General features: G+C 36.0%; 1 long non-coding RNA gene across 1 annotated transcript in view; it reads left to right on the plus strand.

Annotated features, from left to right (window-relative positions):
* The first annotated feature begins 1,941 nt into the window (after window positions 1-1,941).
* The window catches only part of LOC140683876 (uncharacterized), a 38,398-nt gene continuing 19,264 nt past the window's right edge, over window positions 1,942-21,075 (plus strand). The window contains exons 1-4 of the long non-coding RNA XR_012055450.1: window positions 1,942-2,182; window positions 8,034-8,195; window positions 8,835-9,065; window positions 17,871-17,989. This is a non-coding gene — a long non-coding RNA (uncharacterized lncRNA). The remainder of the gene's footprint in view (window positions 2,183-8,033; window positions 8,196-8,834; window positions 9,066-17,870; window positions 17,990-21,075) is intronic.

The raw sequence follows: 21,075 nt of genomic DNA on the forward strand, positions 1-21,075 counted from the left end.
TTTTTTCTCTCTTACCAAGCAAAATTTGATGAACCATTTACATTTGCTGTGTGCTGTATTCTGTTATTCCTAACTTGGAGTATCGAGGTTGAATGTGGGTTTATTTTTCTATCATGCTACACTTAAAACTCTGAGGAAACAGAGCAGCAGTTCATCATTTTCATGCTGTTATGCACCACTAGAGGCCATCATATACCTCCTTAAATATTAGATAGTTATGCAAATTATTCTAGAGGTGATGTGAATAGCTGATGAATGTAGAGTCTATATAAAAGGGCATGGGGAAACTTACTGGAGGGAAAGCTTTAGCCTAGCTGATTATTGTGAACACCGTGTTTTAAGGCTAATTCTAATTGATTCAGAGCACCTCTGTGCTCTTGTATATTCCTAGAAAACCTGTGAATAGGTCATGGAGTGGATGTGGCAAGTGAACTCTGGAGATGGCAGCTGTTCTTTGCACATGACCTACCCATGTCAGTAAATACAGTCAAGCTTAGAACATAAAGCAGTAATCTTTTAGATTGATTTTTGTATGCTTGGATTAGAAATTAAATTATTTTCCACCCTTTATCTTCCCATCTAGACAATGAGATGTCCTTCTCAATCCCACACAGGAGTCTTTAAGGAGCTAACATATAGTTACTACATTAAGTAACTACTTGATACATAAAGTAGAAATTGTGTTAATGTCTCCTTTGAATTGTGGAAACAAATGACTGAAATTATAGAGGAATTACAGGTAGCATGATTTTAACCGTGTAAAAAAATCAAATTAACATTAATCTTATACAGTCAAGAGTAGTAACACAAGAGGGTGCTAAAAAGATGAATGAGTTTTACAATGGGTTTGGCTGACTTTCTGAAAGGGCAATAGTGTGGCATAAACTTTATCCAGGAGATTTTTTCTACTGCCTTGATTTTCAGTTTCACTCCTTCTAGCAAACTAACTATTCAAAGAAATGTATCTTATTTTACTTTCTTTTTGAAGACTTGCTGATTTTTTTTTTTTTAAATGTAACAGCTTATTAATATATGAAAACCTTTCATGTGTTTTTTGGGAAGTAAATAATTAGAGAAGTCTTGATTTATCTGCATCAGGTTGGTATGCAGTATTCTCTCATCTAAACACTGAAAGATATAAAGATAGATAAGAAAATGTCAGGTGCTACAGTAGCGCATCCAAACTACTTTTCTAATAATGCAAGTAAGCAAACTGCATGTTCTACACTACATTCAAGTATTTTTTTTAAATAAGAAAAGTATATTATTTCATATGTAGCAAAAAAAAAAAAAAAATTAGTATAGCAAAAGTGATGCTGTATAAGTGTATTTGCAACAATCTGACCATGCTGATTTATGGGATAATTTTTTTTTGTTTGTTTGTTTTATTTTGTTGGTTTTGGGGTGTTTTTTTGGAGGGAGAGAAGGAGGGGAATTTATTTCATAGCTGTTAGTAATTTTATGAAAATGCCCTTATGCTGCAAAATGATAATGTAGGACTGCTGTAAATTTTTGCAAAAACCTCAAGATATCCTGAGGTTATCAGCAAAAAGAAGTCATCCCCAAGAAAGCACTATGGAATTTTTTTCCCCCTACTAGATTTTGGAAAAACATATGCAAATGTCACAAAGCTCAAGAGCATTGATTTCCCCATAAAAGAAATAAAAGTTAATATGCTGTTAATCATATGAAAGAAGAAAGGGTAAGAGACCAGCACGACATCATAGTAATTCAGTATGCAGTAGCCCCTCAACAGATGAATAATACTGAATGTTATTAATTAAATAACTAAGTGCAAGTTTAAGTGAGAGGGCTGTCATTTATAAATAAAGTATAATATCACTTCAAAAAGACAAGAGAAATCTCTAATTTTTGGCATAATAAATAAGGTCATTTCAGAAACAAATTTTTCCTCAGAAGAAATAAAATTGCCTGCAATTGTCTTACTCTTTACCATACAATTTTTCAAAGATGTAAGATTTTCTTGGCTTTAAACAGGTTATGGCTATTAGCAAACTGAGGCACAATATAGAATTTGGCTTCACTTTCAGATCTTTGCTGTTATGAAAATAGGAATTTTCTGCCCGTGCTCTGGAGTCCAGATTAAGAGGATTGCTGAGAAGGCAAGTCTGTGAAAAAGGTCTGCTTCTCTCCTTGTGGGCAAGCAACACCATAAGGAACAGTAAGTGGTTTTTAAAGAAATCTACTTGATTGAGTCTTGAAAAATTTACATTTCTGCATTACCTGCATTTCGTGGGCACCTGTTCAGTGCATTCAGGCCACCCAGACCAAATGGAAAAGAGAATGTGGTGTGGACAACTCCCTTGGTTGCACTCTAAGTGTCCTAATGCAAGGTGGGCTCTCAGGGCTTTTTTGGGCCAAAATAGTGAATATCTGGTCTGTGGGGCTTCTGCACACAAACTGGCACATCACTGTGTCTTTCTACCATATCAATTTATCAGTTTAATGTTTGCTAACTCCAAAAGGACTGAAACACGCTTCACTGTATATGGTGTAGACATGTGATTTTGAGCGTGTTGCTTTCCATCTTTGTGACTCAATTTCCCACCTGGGAGATGGTGATAACAATGCTAATGTGTCTCATTATTGTCTTGCCTATTTAAACTGTAAGCTCTTCAGGGCAAGGGCTGTCTCATACCATATGTCTTCACAGAGACAGGCAGAATGAGGCACTGATTGCATTTGGGGTCTCCTGGTGCCACAATAATTAAAAGAGAGACAATAATATTAAAAAGGAAGAAAAGGGAGAAGGTAGGTCTGGTATCAAGAGGCTTTTGGATTTCCTGGTAGCAACCCAAGAGCAAGAGGAGAGTTTATCTCAGAGGAGAATCCTTGCTTTTTCAACTTTCTCAGCTCTAAATGTCATATTGGTTTTCAGAGAAGCACAGTAGGAAACCTTTGCAAACAGGGTAATCCAGAAGCTAATGGAGATCCAAACCAGAAGAGAAGGATTAGTAGTTTGAGTTACTGCAAGCAGATGGGTTGGAGAACAGATCAGCTTTTTGACAGGAAAGTACCTAGAAAATTAGGGTTTCCTCCTTCCTCATTAGAGAATGAGCAGATGTTTCTGAGCATGGATGAGAAGTTTGCAGTCATGAGAGCAGAAAGGCAAACTGAAGTGATTGATACTCATCCACATTCTTCTGGAGTGCATCAGTTGCTGACAGAGTTTTATTCTGTCCCAGCTAATGGGAAGAATCTTTCCCCAGTCATTTTATTCAGTAGAATAGAAGACTAATGAAAGTGGTTACTAGAGGTGGCTGCTGAAATATAGCCATGTAAGCTAGTAACTTCTGCTTTGAGATTGCTAAATTTGGGTTTTATTTGGGAATGTTTGTAACATTTGGGTCGAGTACCCTTTTTGCATGTCAGCTGAGGCAGTCCTCAGCTGTCCTCAGCTCTGCAGAACTAAATGTCCCTTCATTCAGGTCTGGATGAAATGCACCATACACATCAAATTCCTATTTACTCTTCGTCCTTCTTGTGTAAGTGTTCAGATTGCTTCATCATAATCTGTTTTGTCACTAGTAGATGCTTCTGTAGCTGATTGGATGGATTCTGTACAGTGGGCAACAAACTGGGATTTGCTCTAAAGGCTTTTATGAATTTCTGTCTACACCCCAAGTTTGAATTCTGGCACAGAAAGAGATCAAAAATATATCATTAATATTTAAGTAGTCCATGAAGTTCATATTTTGGCTCTTATTTAATACCCAGATATTCTAACAATACCACCACAATGTTTGCAGAGAGTATTAGGATCTTAGTTATAAAGATATCTTATGCTGAAATGACAGAGATTACAAAAGTTAAAGTTTCTCAGAATTATGTCCCTTTTACTACTTGTAAAATTCCATATGCTTACATCAGAGTTTTCAGAAGCTTCAGGTTTGAAATGTAAAATAGACTGGAATTTTGAATTTAGTTCTAGCTGGCTTTGAATTTAGGTTTTTCAAAATAAGGTTATGGGGTTAGTAGAGTAGTGAGGAAATTCTTATTTGTTCCCCTGCACTCTATTTACACAGAATTGAGGAACTCTAATACAATGCAGAGCTCAAGATCTGGACAGGAAGACCACTTAGCAAAGTAAGATACTTCATGCATCTGAGATGCAAATTGAAGCAGCCTGTGATAGAGCAAGCTTCCCTGAAGGAAAATTTATTTAAGTATATTTTGGTTTATTTCCCTTCTTTTTCTTTGTGTATTGAGCCTTATAGGAGGGAGGAAATATTTGCCCTCTGTAAGCAAGTTTATATGGTATTGATATTCACTTTATCTTAACATCACTCGAGTTTGTGTCCTTATCTTTTCACTGAAGTGAGAATTTTGATTACAGGCCAGTAGAAATATCCAGAGCAAGGTTAAATTGCTGAATGTACTTTTTTTTTCCCTTATTTAGATAGAAAATTATTGCTTGTAGAAACAATCATTAAAGAAATTACAGAGAGAGCTATAGAACTGTCTCTGTTCCCTGCTAGGGGTGTGATTCCTTAAAGCAGTGAAGTTTTGTAATGGCTCTGGTCTTTTCTTCCCACTCCCAGTGGTGCCTGGGTGGGCAGCATGTATTTCTGCATCCTGCAGTACTTTGCAGCATAGTTTTTGGCTTTAAAGGTGCTGGAATTTAGCTGGTTTCACACCCCTCTCTGCCCACAATTTGTCTTTTTTCTGGAAACTCTGCTTGTAGCAGCTTTCAGCAGTGACTCCATGATTTATGTTAACTTATTTAACAAATACCACCATGCTTCTGGGAATTTATAAGTGGTTTTAACTGTCTCTATAACTTTTTTTTTTTTTTTTCCAGAGTCTGGTCTTGCACTGGTAAGACCAAAATGCGAGAGTTGCAAATTATAAGTGAGTTTGGTTTCTCCATAAAAAGTTTTGTTATCGTGTTTGGTACTTACTCAAGAAGCAAAATATTTATTTCCCTATTATTTCTAAATGAGAGCAGCTTCTATTAATTAACCATTTAGCTCCAAACAAAACATTTACTGATTAGCAGTAGAAGCTCTCCTCAAGTCTTCCATGTCCTACCATTTCCTCCTAATTTTAAAGAAATTTTCTTCTAAGGAAAAATACTTATTTTAGTGGAAAGCTATACTGAAAAATAAAAGCAAAACATATGTTGAGTGGGAAGGGAATAGATACAGTATAGATGAGCTGTGCCTTTTTTTGTCCCCACATTTACAAAAAGGATGACAAGCCTTAGCAAGTGGAGTAGATGTAGGCTGGGAAACAAATCTTTAGTCATATGCATGTTCTGTTTGTTTATCTATATGTTTTGCTTTGAGTATCTCATCCCTATTATTTGGGGATCTTATTGATACTTCTTTAATCAGTAATAATATTTAGATTTTTATTCATGACTGCAAAAAGAGAATTCTTTGTGTCAAGTTACATGGGACTATAAGTGAAGGGTACATAGATTTAGCAAAGCACAGCAAGAGCATCCTTGGCTCCACTAGCCATGACCAAGATATTACTCTGGATTTCACTGTTCATGAAGGGCATTAACTGGTTTAGATCTGACTGGTTAACCTGCAGCCGCAGCATAAAATACCAGTTATTTGCTGACTCCTTTTTTTTTGTAATTTATCTCCTTCTCTAGGTCATTATGGCTTGTTAATTTTCAAGATCTGTTTCAAGCAAAAGATATGGCCCAACTTGTTCTCAGATTCTAAACACATTAATACTTTTATGGGAATTTTTATTGATTTTAGTAGAACTACTTATTATGCCCAAAGGTGAGCATTTTCTGTATCACGTAATTCTTATGAAAAGGGCCACATTTATTACATTCTCTCTATTTAATAAGGCTTAGTTAAAATTTATCTATGAAATTTAGATTAGCAGGCAGATTCAAATTTCCCCAGCAGTTGAGATTCAGAAGGTTTGTTGGTGATCATCTGTGAAATAAATCTCAATTTTTAAAAAACATCTATTATCATGCACATATATTTATCAAAAAAGATCCTCTTTAAATCTGTAAGAGCTTAATGTCATAATTGCTTTTAATGTCTTGGCCAAATGTGAATTAACAAGACCCATTGGAAAATGGGATTATCTGCATTCCAAATTGTAGGGTGACCCCTCTTTGTGAATTCCAAATCACCTCATTATATTCAAGTCCTACATGGATATTATCATTGGGTAGGGTATTATGGATCTCCTGTAATAACAATAATAATTAATAATACTTAATGAAGAAGATGGACTGGGCAGGTTGGGATGTAGCCAACGCACTTATGTTGGATTAACAGTTGGTGTTTTTTTTTTTCCTTTTTACCATTATATATCTTCTTTGCTTAATTGCTATATTATATTTTATCACATGATAATAAATAGATAGACTTTGACAGCATGTCCATCTTGTGTGAGAAAAGTTCCAGCTAAATCCATACAATGAAAACGTATAGCATGAAGAACATAGGAAGGCATCAGCATCTGGCTTTCTTTGATCAAATTTGATCAACTCCATTTAATCAAATTTCTTTCTCTAATGAATCCTCGATTATCCTAATAGGCTTTCATTGGTTGACTGGGAAGCCAGGATATGAACCTGCATGGGTTAAGACCAAGAATTTATGAAATTTACTTTTTGAAATACAGTCCTGCGTTTTGTTCTGCTCCTATCCAAACATTTATTCCAAAGCAGTGCTAGATTTTTACCAAAAATCACTATTTGATATACAATTTTATTGTTTTATATCCAGTGCACTGTTAGAATCTTAAAACCATTTTTACAGATCAATAGGCTAAGAATGTCATTAAATACTTGGCAGCCTGATAACTTGTTCAGACCTGGAGAACATCACAGTTGTTCCTCATCCTCCTAGTCTGTATGAGCTTTCTGCTCTTGAAAACTCAGGTTTAGCAGAGAGCCAGAGGGAGATCTGGTAGTGCTGGTAATCCTCCCTGCTCTAAAACAGAAATTCATTCATGATGTAGGAAGGGTAAATGCCTACGACTGGGTGCTCATGTTCTTGCAGTTGTATAGAGACACCAGTGACCTTCAGGGAAAATTACTGGGTTTTGTGTGTTATAGTTAGCAGCTAAATGCCACACTAACTAATTAATTTTTAAAAGAATCATCAGGAAGAGCAAGTGAGTGTTAGGGTGGGGAGCTGCAATAAGCAAGGGTAACATTAACGTGTTTAACTATGAAAATTAGCAAAGCAATTTACCCAGAAACTGTAGCCATTATCAGAATTCTTAGCACTCCGATTTCTCATTCTCTTTTGTAAGCATTAATCATATTTTATTTTTAACCAGAAACCTCAAAGCGGTATTAAATTAAGTGAAACTTTAATAATGAAATTGCATGCAGTACTATTCAGAAGTTATGCAGAGAAGCTTTAATATACTCCATTAAGCAGAGAAAAATGTTGAAAGGACATGGTTAATGTTCATCTGTATTCAGTTTCTCTTTTTATTGCAAGAATTTTGCTCTTGACTTCAATGGGAGGAAAAGCAGCCTCTGCTGTGGTGGTGTGATAGTGTGGGTAGGTCTCCTGAGTCATTGGAAAAGCATTGCAAAATAAAGCCACGCTGAAGGATGGTATCACACAGGAAAGATATTATTTAAAAGGGCAGATGGATGGTTGTAGGGGCTGAAATGGGGCCAGCATTTTTGTGGTGGGTCTGAGTAGAGAGAGCAGACAAAGGGGAGGGGCACTCAAAATCTTGTGTCAGCTCTGCCAACCTCAATGAGGGCACAGCTCCCTCCAAATATAATCTAAAAATAAAGGTGGTGGAGAGGCTAGCTTTTGTCTCTCTTCTTGAGCATTCTGCACAAGGTTCTATAGAAATAGAATCAGGAGGAAATGGGTAAAAAATAAAGAAACACAGAATGAGTTTTCTTGCTTTTCTGAGGATTTATTAAAGCTTTGGGCTTGGTAAAGTCTTGATGTTGTCGGAAGCACAGAGATAAGTGGTGAAAGCAAGAAGCTCCAAGAAGCACCCTGTCTGGGGAAAAACCAAATGCTCACCTATATTTGCCTGACTTTTTTGTTTAGGTGTTTATCTGGTTATTGCTGAAGCTCCCATAGCAAATCTTTCAAACAAAGAGGGTACAGAAAGAAACCACAGGGAAATACCATGCACAGGCCACCCTTCCAGTAGGGTGGCCTTGGAAGTCTTCCTTTGGGGCTGAGACAATGATAGAGCTGCTCTTCAAGGTAAATAAAGATGCTGTCTCCTGTCCTGTGATTTCTCATTGCAAAGACAGAGCAAAGATGACTTTTAAAGAGGATGAAAAGAAAGAAATTAGCAAGATTTGAAAGATTATATTTTGCAAGGGAAAGAAGGCTCTCCATGGCCACTGTGTTAAAATGTAGGGAAGTCATCAGCAGTGTTTGCAGCCACAGAACACTGGAGAGACTGGGAGAACACATTTCCCAGTATTACTGCATGTCTTAATGGGGGACAGATGACACTTTCTCACTGCTACTGTCAGAATCCCTTGCTCTCCTGCTTTCTAATACAAGAAGAGTTCAGCTGAGACCAGTAAAACTGCAGAAGTTAATGGGGAAAATGTGATCTAAGGAAGTAATCTGGGCAAGGCTAACCTACAGTTGTACTGGCAAGACAGTAAAACTTGGCTAAGTCTGAGTGTATGTGTGTGGTATTCTTCTAATTTCAAAGATTTGATGAAATCCATTGAATAAATGTGTTTCCCTCTTTCCCTGTCTCAAAAAAACCCCATAAAAATAGTAAAAAATTTGCAAAGCAGCTTTGTTCCCAACACATAGATAAATAAAATTGGTGTTCTGGAACGGCACAGCTCTAATCACTTTCTTTCTCTGTTATATTTCTAGTTTCCCCAGCTGCTATTTTACCCTCCTTTCACTATGAGTGTGATATTAAAAAAAAAAAATCGAGATGTTCAGTGACAACTAAAGAATTAACCAAGCCCCTAAGAGGAAGAATTCACAAGTCAGCTTGAAATGAACAGGAAAATCTGAGTTTCCCAGTAACATATGGATCTGTTTTCCACAAATATAATTGTAATCAGTGTGAAGTAAAAGCAGCTGCCTTGGAACAAGTAGGTAAGAACACTTAATTTTCATATTAAATATTGCTACTGTCAGTGACCCAAGCAATGATCAAGACAGGATGTTGGAACTGGGAAGAAGACTAAAAAGAGCCAGAACAACATTTATGTGGAAAATGAGATAAATGAATAATAGAAAGTAGGCTATAACACAGTGATACATGAGCAAAAAAAAAAAAAAATGTTGATGTTCCTGTTAAACAAATTGGTAGTGTCACTATAGTAGTTACAGTACCATACTTTATATTTTTATTAGACTCACTAATAACTCCCTACAAAATCTCTCACTAAGTTCTCTTTTTAAATGGTACCTTAGGCAGCATGTGTATAAATTCTGTACCCCCTGAGAACCATTTCTTTTATTAAGTTAAAATGAAACATCATATTCTTGTAGCAAAAACGGGTTGACTTAAAACATTCCTCTTTGTTCAAATGAGATAAATTGCTTAAATAATACCCTTGAACTGTTAGACTGGAAAGGTTTACTTTGAAGCTATACAGTGGAAGAAAAAGCACCATCTTTCTAGCTCTCTCTAAAGTTTTAAATACTTATTTTCACATACAAAGGCTTTGAGATTCCTTGTTGGCATCAGGACAGTAACCTTGTCGTATTTGAAATATGCAATTTATAGAGAAGTTCTTTTTTTCAAATGGTTTATGGCTCTGACTTTCCAGATACAGCTGTGATTTAACACATCAGCTGTTGCACAGATGTCTCATGAAAGGTAAGTGTCATTGCTGGGGTTGAAGGTTAAATGTCTTTGAAGTCCCAAACAGCAGTAATAGTGGTCAAATAATACATGCCTTGTGTGACCTGATTCTTTTTTCTGTATAGCTTAATAAAAATTTGGGCTACTATACAAATAGTGTGGCAATATGAAAGTATAAAGAAGTCATCTTGCTAAAAGTTCTACATTTCTGTTCTGGAGTCCTCACATTTATGATAGCCTGCAGCTGGTCTCCTGTAACATGGAATTAACAGATATTGACTAATTTATTTGTGTCCAGAATTTTTTTAGAAATGTTTCAAGAGTACAATTAAGCTCTATCATGTAAACTGAGTCATTTTCCATGTATTCCATAGGACACAGGAAGGACACTATTAAAGCAAATGAACTTTTGGAGTTGAATAAACCTAGAGAGAAGTATATGAAAATTTAAGTAAAAGTAGTTTTAACACTGGTGGAAATTGAATTCCTAGGACAAAATTATTAATGTGCAGATTTTGCTGAAATCATTGTCCTTGTTGAAGAAATTTTTCTCTGCAACCGTTCCATTGAATTGGAGTTTTTGCTTTGGCTTTATTTGGCAGGTTGAGGATTTTTTCTCCTGAAAATTGATGAGAAAAAGCATTTTTTTCTTGTGCCAAGTTGTAAAATATGAGGACAGCTAGGCATCTGTTAAAACTGTCATTGCTCCAGAGAATTCTTTGGAGCTGCAATGGTGTCTGGGTTTGTCACATTGCTCCCTTCCACCAGTAGTTAGGGGTTTCTGTAATGATCAATTAGTGTGCATGCAATATGTGTGATTTGGCATGTGCCCCATATGGAATTATGCCTAATTTATCCTGTAGATTGCCCCTAGAGTTGTCTTCTGAACCCTGAAGCTCATTTTTTGGCAGTCAGAATTGTAGGTTTCTGATGTTACAAATAAATGCAAAGTTCTAAGCACCAGCACTGCACTTTTCTGGTTTTTTTTTGTGTTTTTTTTTGTTTTTTTTGTTTTTTTTTTTACCAGTAAGTTTAAAGAATAACTCCTTTCAATTGTCCATCTGGAAAACATTGATTTGCATTACTGAGAATACAATTTTTTCTGCCAACTGGCTCAATTTTCTATATGATCAAAAAGCAAAGGCAGTTAGAATGATCTTCAATAAGATTAAAGTCTTGAAATACCTAAAAAACCAGGAGAAATTCCTCCAGTCACACAGGTAAAGGAGGGAAGCATATTCACAGAGTTACACACAGAGGTTGCAGATACAAGGTTATCTCTACTGGTCACCTCTAGTGTATTAAAAGGTTTTTAATTATATTAGTTTCAATTACATTAGTTTCATTACAATTCTGTGTTTCTCTATTGAAATTTAAAGTTGGACTTTGGATCACTGAAATACATTTCTTACTGTTTTTATTTATTCATATTCTTCCTTGATGATCTTGTGGGTTTGGTCTTTTTATTTTTTTTTTTTTTTTCAAGAGCAGATATGATATTTTTACTTTTGATGATTTTTAACATGAATACTTGAAATATACAAAAAATACCATAAGGCTTTTAAAATCTTTCTTGCTTTATTTAGAAAGAAAAGCATACTTGAATGCATACATGTTACTGTTTAAACATCACTGCATTTGAGAACAAATGGGAATATTATGGAAGTTCTAAGCTTTAGGAGCAAATTAAAGTTACCATTTAATTATTGTCCTATTAAGATTAGTAATTTCTACTGGCAGTCCATTAAAATTCTCATTTCTGTGCCTGGTCTTCCAAAGGAGGGACCACACTCTCAGATGCTTGAAGAAGCTGCCATGCCCTGATTTTCATTCTGCTACATCTGCTGCCACTTGCAACTGTGCTTTATCTTAAAATTGTTTTCTGGTATTTAATGTGTCCCTGCAAATATACATACATGGACTCAAGATGAGGAGATTATAATAGTGGTTTTCACCATACCACAACAAACCAAGCTAGAACTGTCTTCTTGGCATGTGTGCTTTTTTTCTGCCTTAGTTCTGGCAAGATTTTCATGTGTCTTAAAAATTTGTATGTGCTTTTCTTGTTGTTCCTTGTGCTCATAAATCTATATATGAATGTGTCTGTAATCAGAGCAGTCATCTTAAATACCATTTACTGAACAGGAAAGCTTTACAGCTGCAGAACTTTGCAGTATTTCTTTGAGTATCTTTTAGAAGTTACAGCAGGATAAGTTTGTCCCACTATGGATTTTCCATCAGCAAATTCTCACCCACAAAGAGATGATGCTCTGGCATGGGAGGACTGTGAGCTCAGTTGCCATCTGCTCTCCTGCTGTCCAAGCAGCTTCTTCTCTGGCACCTCTTCCATCAGAAGTTTGTGCAGTCTTCGACAGCAAACATCCAGAAACTATGTTCTTTATCCAGAAGCCCTTCCATGATTGGTTACCCCCTGGAGAAGATGATAAGCCATTCTTCGGTATCACAGGAGGCAAAAACTCTGTGAAGAGCTTGGAACACACTGTGGATGGGATATAATGTGTGTTAGAAGGATGAAGAAGATTTAGGGAAGAAATTAAAAACTTGCTTTGATGTTCCAAAGACTACCATGTGCTGCCCACAGTGGCTGAGGAAAACAAGTTTTCTCCTTTAGAGCCCCTACACCTTGTAAAATGCAGTGTAAAGTGCATTTTCTGAGTGGTGAGGAATTTTCCCAAGTGATTTGAGGTCATCTGGTCATTGCTGTAGGGGGACAGGGGAACAATTCACAATCCTGCTGGAGGTCATTCCTGTACTAAGGATAAAGTGAGCTTCTGCAGAAGAGATTGAGTTGCTCAACAGGTGATTGATTTCATTCGGGGTAAGGAGGAAGTTTGAGACTAAAAGATGGGAGTAAGAGGACCTTCAATTATTTGATTCAATTATTATGTTTGTGTGTTTGATGTGAAGCTTTAGCTTATTACCTTTTTTTTTTAATCTCCGTAAACCAACTGTGCAATCCTGCATAACTATATTAAATGCAATACTTTGATTTTTTTTCTCTTTATGTTTTACCGTGTTAAAAAAAAAGTCAGTCTTGCATTACCATTGGTTCTGCTGAACATATGTGGTATATGTACAAAAAAATACCCCAAGGAAGAAGTCCTCAAAATAATTTATTGTCAAACTAGTGCCCAGAAAGCTATTAAATCAATCTTAAAATGCAGTTATCTAAGAAAGGTCCTAAATGACTTCCACATTTAAAAATGGAACAGTGCAATGCTTAGCTATTCCATGTACTGCATTTGGTTTTAGGTAAACAGGAATTTTTGACAGAATCTACTAAAGGCGTGAAAATATAAATGGCTTTTTAAGTACATTAAAAAAAAAAAACATGATGAAAGTAGAAAGGTTCTGTCAAAATGAGAAAAAGGGAAATAAATAAGATAATTATTCTACTCCTCTAACTTGTACAAAGAAGGTAAATTGTAGTTACTAAGTTTCCATTTGCCTCACAAACATGCATTAATTTTTTTTTGAGGTTTTAGTTCCTTAGTTTACAATAACAAGTGCTTTATATCACTGACAGTCATCGGAAATTAGTTATGTTTTTATGCTGTTGAGATGCAATCTAGATGGATTTTGAGGCCCTCCTTGCCTTCCTTTGTTATGACTGAAATGTAGTGTAGAAATAATTAAGGTGTTATCACCTATCCATTATGTTAAGGAACACTTTAATAGTAAAGCAGTGGAGAAGGACTTGAAAAAAAAACTAGAAGAGAGGGGTAAGGGTATAAGGGAAATAATATTTAAAAAAAAAATTGGAGTTCAACGTGACTATGTGTGGAAAATCTCAGAAAATGCAGCAGCTGGGAGTCAGTTTCCTGGATGGTGGGGAGCAACAACTCTACATCTCTACCCAGCTGTTGGGCCGATTTAGCAGAAATTACAAAATTCACTTTACTTATCTACAGTTCCATGTCCCTGCTGGCTTCCTCAAGGAAACTAAAAAGTCTGAAAATTGACATTAAAGGAGGTTTTAACTTTAGGAAGTACCAGAGCTAGACATAAGAGGACTTGAATCTAGTGATGGATAGCTCCCCCTTTCATCAGCTCACAATACAGAGTTTACCTTTTAAGCTCTGACAGACTTTTACCAGCCCTTCTGACCAGTGGCTCAGACTGGTTCTTTATTCTTGCTTCTGGAAAAAGAAAAAAAAAAAAAAAAAAGAGAAAAATATATATATTTTAAAATCCCACAGGTGTATTTTATATCATTATGGTATCTCTAGATGGTGAAATGGCTACAAGTGATACAGTTAGATCTGAAATGTGTTCAAACCAGCAGACCAGGTTCTAATTCAGATTTTGGAAAAGACTGCCTTAAAAAGAAGCCCTTTCCTGAAAACTAAATGCCTCAAAAATAGTAATTTACCTTCCAAAGCAGTATAGTGACTTAACCCCACCATCTTCCAGGACCTCAACCAGTCCAGTGCAAAACAAATTAAGACTCCTTTTTACATTTTTTTTTTTTCAATTCAAATCTACTGAAGAGCAGCACTAGAAGGCAGAATGATTTGCTTTACAAGATATTTCCTCCTTAGAAACAGAGAAATCAGAAAGAGCTCTGGGATGACTGAATTCACAGGTATCGATGTCAGAAAATACTTCCCATAACCTATTTCTAATCCATCATAGAAGATGAGGATTTTATTTTATTTTTTCTCATACATGTGATCATACTGAATGCCACACCTCTGAGGGAGCATAGTTTGGAACTAGATGATCTTTAAGGTCCCTTTTGACTCAAACCATTCTGTTATTCTGTGATATTTTTTAGGTCTGGAAATTCTGTTGTACATCCTTAAGAAACCCCTTCCAAACAACAACGAGAGTAAGAAAAGAAAACAAGGCCACAAACATTTCTTCAGTGTTATGCTCTGTATGAACACAAGTAGGATAATTATTCAAGAAACATTTAAATCAAAATAGTGGGATAGTTTGTGAAGAAAATATAATACTTCATACATTAATATTTTAATACTTGTAGTTCCAGGCCAAAGAAAATAGAATAGAGAGCACATCAACTGTTTTGTTTATTAAAACCCATGAAACCAGCAGACATATTCCCAAGGTTAAAATTCAGGTCCAGATTTATGTGCTCTCAAGTTTACAGGTACTTGACTGAATAAAGGGTGCTTATTTCAACCTGTAAGTAGAAAATGGAAAAGGCTTGATGACCTTGAACAGACAGGAAAGGCTTCAATTGAAATCTGAGTAAAAATTTTGATTGATTTTCTTTTTTTTTTTTTTAATTCTGATATAATCTACTGTAAAAAAACCATTGAGGTATTTATAGATCCTGTTTTTGCATTATTTTTCATAATGCAAGGATTGAAAATACAATGAGAACAACTGAGGCAGTGCTCAAACCATGTTTTATTTTCTAAGTGGATAAAACACTGAGAGCATTGTTCCTTCATTTTCCTATACATCACACAGAAATTAATAATATTTTTTACAAGATTGTCTGTATTTTCTTTTGTTTCAATGTCCTAATTTCAAATGTGGACTCAAATACAGAGCAGCAAAATTCCAAAATTAGCATGAAAGGAAAGTGATAGTTAAATATCTTCTCTATTTCCAAAACCTTGCAAGAAATAGATTTTCTCTTTAGGACATCATAGTTTTAGAAAGCAGGAAGAAGCTGGAAAACAGCCATACACATGACATAATTCCCTCAAAGACTGGAAGGTGTCCAGATAGGAACATCAAGAGGCTTTTAGTGTTGTTAAATTAGAATTAATTTCCCTTCTGGGAGGGGGCTAATTTGCAAGCAGAAAAGAAAAACAACCTGCAGTAGAGATTATACCTACTAGGTACGGCATAGTTGATTACTGAATTTCTCCCTTTCCAACCCTTCTCAAGATATCACTGCTATGAAATAAAAATAAACAAATATTTAATTAAACAAGTCCATTGAAATGTATGTTTTGTTCAGGTTTTTGTTTGTTTCTTGCTCCAGAAGTTAACTTAACTATAATAATAGAAATAGCAATAATTAAAATAAGCTTTCTTCAAGTATAGTCAGGTATTTTTTTCATATCTTAGAATCAAGGAGAAGGATGTTTCAAGAAAGACTCGTACTGGAATCAAAATATAGTATATATTTTCATTGCAGAGTATGAAGGTTGAAAGGTTTCCATCCATACCTGAAGGATGGGATGTCCTACAGAGGGACCTAGACAAGCTCAGGAGGTGGTCAGTGGAAATCTCACGAGGATTAAATCTCATGTGGACCAGGTGCTGGTGTTGTACCTGGGTCATGGCAACCCCTGATGTCAATCCAGGCTGGGGGATGAGCAGCCCTGCCCAGAGAAGGCCACAGAGATGATTAGAGGGAGAGAACACCTCCCCTATGAGGAAATGCTGAGAGAATTGTACAGCCTGGAAAAGAGAAGGCTTTGGGGTGACCTATTTGAAGCCTTCCAGAACCCTGAAGGAAGCTACAAGAACCACGGAGAGGGACTATTTCCGGGAGCATGTGGTGACTGGGCAAGAGGAAATGGCTTCAGACTGCAAGAGCCTAGATTTAGATTAAATATTAGGGAAAAAAAATCATTCTTCTGAGGATAGTGAAGCACTGGAACAAGTTTACCCAGAGAAGTTGTGGATACTTCATCCCTAGAAGTGTTCACAGCCAGGTCAGATGGAGTTTTGAGCAACCTGTTCTAGTGGACTGTGCTTTTGCCCATGGCAAGGAGTTGGAACAATGTGGTCTTTGAGGTCCATCCCATCCCACACCCATTCTATGAAAATGATGTGATTCATTAAAAATGCCATAAAATTAGCCATGAGAGTCTCAGTTTTTGTGCCTGCTAGCTAAAGCCTAACCAGAGTGCCAAAGTTAAGATGCACTGGCGTGAACATTTAGATCTGGAGACCCTTTGTGTCCTTTCTGCCTGAAGCTTACTGAGCAGATACATTTATGTGGTGAGGAGCTAAAGGTGCACGTTGAACCATGCAATGGCTGACAGTGGAGCAAACCTGATAATTGCAATCAATGGGTTTCCAGGATCTTATGGTCTCTATTAAATTCTTCTCCTGTCCCCAGACCTCTTATGTCTTTCAAAACTGTAAGAATGAAATACAAAAGATAGGACTTAATTATATTGATTTCTCCTGCTTTTATTCCAATAAATTACTTAGATGATGATGAAGGTATATACATATTGATATATTGAGTATGCTTTGTACAGCTTTGTATGGTTTCAGTTACCATCCTGTCATCTTAATGCCTAGATATAATTCACTTAAGGTGCAAAACCAGATGTTGAACTTTCCAACATGTGACCACATATTGCCCCAAAATGAAATCTGACTCTGATTTCTTATGTCACCATCTTCAACATTATGTGTGTTTTATAAACTCTTCCTTGAATTTATGCTTTTATCAACTCATGCAATCTGTCTGCCTCCAGCATAATTTTATGGGTAAAAATGAAAGTTTAAATAGGAGAGGACATGATTTTGCAAGGGTACCTGTGGGTGCAGGGAAATGTAGCATCCTGTATTTGGCAGACATGAATGATGAGTAAAAAGGGTATCTACCCAGTCAATACCAGAAAGTGTGATATTCTATTTACTTCTGTGTTACTATTGATTACTTGTGTTATTTAGATTCAGGAATTGAGTAACTTACTAATCAGTGAAGGAACCAGATGCTTAGACAGGTAGGATAGCTTCATGTTTTGATTGTGAAATATGACAGCATTGTGTTTTAAAGGCTGTCTGAAGAAGACAGGAAAAATAAGAAGAAATAAACCCAAAAGTAGAAATCAATGTGAATAAAAAAAGAATATACTTGCTCTCATCAGCATCTAATAAGGAATTAAATTTTACTTTCTTGGTTTACAGACAGTCAGAATGTCATATGTGTAAAGAAAAAGCCAAACAGCCCCAGCCCTCAGTCTCTACATAAAATTACTCTGTGCTGAGATAAAAAAGAGAGGGTTTCTACATCAAAAAGCCATTACACATCGTACCTGATGTGTTACAAAACCAAGTTCCCTAATTGTAAAACAGAAAGTTATGTTTTCAAAGATTTTTCTTTTTTTTATTTTTCCTTTCAGTCAAAACTAAACGGATGGGAAGATGACCCTGGCAGCCTTCAAGAAGGGCTTCTAAGTAGAACAAGACTTGCATTTGTGTAAATAGGATCTGTCCTTCAAAATTCACTTTTCAAAACCAGGTAGATATTGAAATGAGCATGTTGACAATATGCAGTCTGTCAAGTAGTGTCTGATATTTTTCTGTAGAGGTAATGGCTGGGAAATCTGTCTCTGTTACTGAACCCATCCTCAGGAAAGTCAGAATTATCTGAGACAGGATACATAATGTTTAATGCTAGAAATGAACTCCATTCGTTTGGAAAATACCTATCAGCTCTGTATTTTGTTGCATACTGTAATTACAAAGTTAATTTTGCAAATCTCATAAGCTGAGCACTTTGAAGATTCCTTTGAATTCTTTAAATGCTGGGCCTAATAATGTTGCAGATATTTTGCAACTATTAAACTGAAGAAAAATATTCTAAAGACCTTAGAGACAGAAAGAAAAAAAAACAATTTAAAAACTTTTTCTACTTTTCCGTCACTAAAAATAATAGATCTAGGGATAAAATAAATAAAATTTTGAAGGAAATTAATTCTATCTAAAATTGATAATACTTTAATGGATCTTATATTTCCTGTTATCTACTTCCTCTTTTATTTAATAGAAAATATTTTAAAATCTATGCTGTTTTTGTTCTTAACCCTCAACAGAACTAAGAAATGTTGCTGAAAGATCTTGGAAGCAAGAAAGGTGATTTACCTTCCATCCTTGGAAAAGAAAGGATGCAAAAACATAAGTCATGCAGCCAGAGGAGATTAGGATGTCAGGTTTAGCATCCACCACCTGGGTTCTGATACCAAATCTGCAGAATGGAATGCAATCACTGAAAATGGGTGACAAATCTTTGGACAAAACTTGCACCTATGCACAAGATGAAAGGCTGTTTCCTGTAGCTGCTGTTCAGAAAGTCTTCTAGATTTAGGTGACATATATGTGGGCAGAGAGGTATCCAGGTTAAGAAATAAATAAGTCTGAACATAATCCTTATGTCTATGCTAAAAATATCTTTTTATCGACAGAGATTCTCTTCTGCTGGTTGAGAAATCAATATTTGTGTTAGTATCACCCATATTGTTAATATATGAGCAGAATTAAAAATGAACACTTAAAAGCTGTATATTTTAAGTGACATGAAATTATTGCTAAATTGAAATAACTACTTGAATCTAGTAGGTCTGCATGCATTTTCACTGGAATACCACAGCTAAGAGCTGTAACATTTTCTGATTTATTATGTCTTGCCTTGTAGTATATAAGATGGAATTTTAGATCTCTGGAGAAGCTTAGTATCTCAAGTGTATTAATATCAGAAGCAGAATTTATGAGGATACTTGAAAAGCCATACAAAGGGTGTTACAGAGGAGCTTTGAAGGTTTCCTCCAGCCTTACTCATGCAAGAGTGGCCCAAAAAATTGGCTATTGAAGCACCACGAAGCTGCACAGGAATCAAAGCTGAGGATTTAATCTTCAGATGGAACTGTCTGGTTATGATCAGAGATATTCCATGAACATATAATTAGGGTAATGCTGATTTCTGTTGTGTTGGTTTTCACTAACCATCAGAGGACTTGACAAGGATGATATGAGTGTGAAGGAGGAGCTGTTGAAAGCAGCACTTGCAGAGAGATTGGGTTCTTAGCTCGAGAGCAAGAGCCCAGCAGATCTGGTAACTGGGTTTTACATTACTCATATAGATCAGAAAGCCCAAGGCTATAGGTCCATGCTTTTTTTCTGTTTCAATGGCTCTTTCTTTATGACACTGGATCCCATTAAGAAGCATGAGGGCCAGAAAATGGCTGTGTAGTATCTGTAGAATCTGGGAGAATACCTGATTTAAATAAAAAACATTTTCCCAGCCAAATGACCTCTTGGCACCAATGAATCTTTTTCAGAGGAAGTTTTAGGAGGATTTTTTATTTTTACTTCTAATGAACAGTGACCCCAAATTTCACTGTGTTTGCTGTTGCCTTTTGAGAAGCATGATTTTTTTTTTTAATGCTTTTAAAACAGGTTCTAGTCTTTCAGCACACTGGACAATTATGGCAGTCCAGCCTACATCATGAGGTATGCTTTACATCCTAATAGTCCTCTGTTCATCCCTTTCTTAAAGGAGAGTTCATAGCTTGTGGGATTTATATGATGTTCAGGAATTAAGAATAAAAGAAGCCCAAGTAGTCTGAGATTGTTTGACAGTACCAATCTTCATGTGGTTGTAAATCAAGGAGGCCTAGCCATCCTTAAACAATGATTTCTGAGGTAGTAATTTCTTCTGTAACTTTATAAATATATATATGTATATGTTACATAAAATTTAGAGTCATTGATGATTTGTGCAGACCTCTCAGAGCTGAGACATGCAGAAGTTTTCTTGTTCTGTCTGTTGTAGTCACGAGGCCATGGAGGAAATATGGCATGAATAAAACAAAACCACTCGCAGCCAGGCTTGAGAAAATCTCTAAGCCTTAGAGGCACGGTTAGAGATTTAGCAGAGCTAAATGAAACAAAGCCATGTGGGAATTGTCACCCACTTATAACCTGGTGATTCTGTCATGATGTTGGGGAAAGGGCACAGCCAAATTTTTCAGCTGGGAGTAATGACATCCACAGCTATGGAAAACTGTGTGCCAAGGACCTGGGGTTTTACTAAACAGGTATTTAAACAAATACTGCAAACTCATACTTATGTATGCTTATACCACATCCTCTCAATTTTTTCTTCTTTTACTTTTTTCCCCCAAATCCTGTCCTGCCTTTCTTTCATGACGGTGTTGCAGTTCTGTAACAGTTTTGAAGTACACCTTGTTTTCCTGAATTTTGAATTTGGTTGACAAAGGGATAAAAATCTCCTTTAAAAAAAAGGAAAAAAAACCTGCTTTGCTAGATCAATTCTAATTTAAAGGAACCAAATGATGTTGCACTTCAAACTTCAAATGAAGTTAATTTTTAAATACGTTCAGCTCAGCATTCCACTCTCTCTCTAAGAATTCAATTACAGATATTGTCAGGCCAAAACATTCTTTCTTGACAAAATCTTGCTTTAGTGTAAACCTAATTTTCATTCTCACAGTGAAGGGAGGCAGCAGTGCATGTTGTCCCAAATGGAGATGAACGTGTGACAAGCTGGGAAGTAAGTGGAAATAAAATCAATTTTTCCCTATTAGT

The sequence above is a fragment of the Taeniopygia guttata genome, chromosome 4 (assembly GCF_048771995.1).
Source record: "Taeniopygia guttata chromosome 4, bTaeGut7.mat, whole genome shotgun sequence".
NCBI classification, from domain to species: Eukaryota; Metazoa; Chordata; class Aves; order Passeriformes; family Estrildidae; genus Taeniopygia; species Taeniopygia guttata.